The following is a 1,823-nucleotide window of genomic DNA, read 5'->3' on the forward strand; positions in this document are numbered from 1 at the left end:
GTGGCTTAGCTCATTCTTGACTTACCCTGCCCGAGTGCAAGAGCACACGTGTGAGCAAGGATTTCTGCCAGATGAGGTGAGCGTGTGTGCGGTGTGAGAAATGTGCGCAGGTGTTTATATCGGATTGCAGGACAGCGGGGCGTGTGGGTCTTGGAGAGGGTATGTATGAACACATGCATAGGGTGTAGGTGTTGAAACTGACCGAGGTCAGTCAGGTCAGACCCTATTATTGACTTCTGGTTAAATATCAGCCACCCCGTATGTAGTTGATGGCCACAGGTTTCCAACCCCACCAGATCCCCGGCTGGATGGAAGCCAGTTGCTGACCTAGTTCTGCCTACCCAGGTGGTTCAGGCAGATGCAGGGACGGCCGTCAAGTAGCTGGTCTGCAGGCGTTGTGGAGCTCCTGTACTCTGTCCCTTGAGATGCTTCAAGCACACTGTGTACAGGTCCTTGTTAGGACAGGCATGACCCTGTGGTTTGAGAGGCCGACCCAGTGCTCACAGCAACAGGCAGTCAGAATCCAGTGTCCCACAGGCAGGGACGGGACAGATGAAGAGTCTAGCCCAAAGCAGCATTCCAGAAGGTGAATCCGATGCCCTCTTCATACACGGAGTGCAGCTCTAGAACACTGTAGCCAACCAACGTATTTGAAGATCACTGATTTCCACCACGGAAACCTGTGGCTTTTGAACTGAGTGTCGCAATTACCCTTTATGTCATCTAGCAACTATGCCGAAGTATTGTAACACAGGTTGCAGGTCACAGGAGATGGGGTGACTGGTGGAGGCCCTGTAGGGCCAGGACTGGGGACTGCAGGGGTGGGTGGCTGTGTGTATCCTCAGCTTTTGTGTTTGTGTGTCTATCAGTTTATAGAATAACTGCATAGATTTCTATGCATCTGAAGAGATGTTAACAGTTACACATAATAACTGCACATGGAGGGCGCGAGAGATGTTCTCTCGGTCACCAGGGCAGCGGATGACTTTGGAAGTCACGGTGCTGGCGTGAGAGTGTGTGTGCATTTTTCTCTTCCATCTTTTGGGCATCCTAAGATGTCAGATTTCTGAGCCTCTGAGAGCAGTGACTGGCCTAACTTGGGCTCTTCTGACCCCAACTCTTAGTCCCAGGTCCTTGCGAGCTCAGAGCTGTGAGGACCTAGGTCCTTGCCACCAGACTCACACAGCTCTTCACGGGCTGGAGGTCACCTGGGGCCTGCTTTTGGCCTGGCCGTCCAGTGACCTCAGTCATCCGGCCTTGCAGGGCATAGGGCAGGTTGGACAACCAGGCCAACGTGCACCATCTACCTGCAGCCACCACTTCCTGGCCATTGCCAGGCGAGGGCTCCTGTCCCTGACCTGGGCTCTCACCCTCCCCTGCCCTCAACTCCGTGTGCCCTTTTGGGGGCTCTGATCGGACCTGTTCCCCAAGAATCCAAGGGGGGCCCTAAGGATTGTCTCTTCCTAAAGGTGCCGTAGGGGCTCGGGGCCCAGGGCCCTGCCTCAGTCCTTGGTCCACCCACTTCCTCACACTCAGCCATTCTGATTTCTCCATCACTATCAGCTTGACTCCTTCCTGATCCCACCTCCACCCCCCACTCCGCCGCTCCCTCACGTGCCCGCCTACCTTACCAGCCCCCGGACCTCGATTCCCCCCAGGACAGACCTATTAACATCCTTCCTTCCCCAAACTCCTTCTCCGAAACCCTGACCCAGCACCTGATCCTCACGCACAATTAGCTGCACAGCCCTGCCCTCCACGGGTGCTGGGCCCTGACCCCGCAGAAGCGTGGACGAGCTGGGACCTCCTCACAGCCCCGCCCA

The sequence above is a fragment of the Myotis brandtii genome, unplaced genomic scaffold, assembly GCF_000412655.1.
Source record: "Myotis brandtii unplaced genomic scaffold, ASM41265v1 scaffold1636, whole genome shotgun sequence".
Taxonomy (NCBI): domain Eukaryota; kingdom Metazoa; phylum Chordata; class Mammalia; order Chiroptera; family Vespertilionidae; genus Myotis; species Myotis brandtii.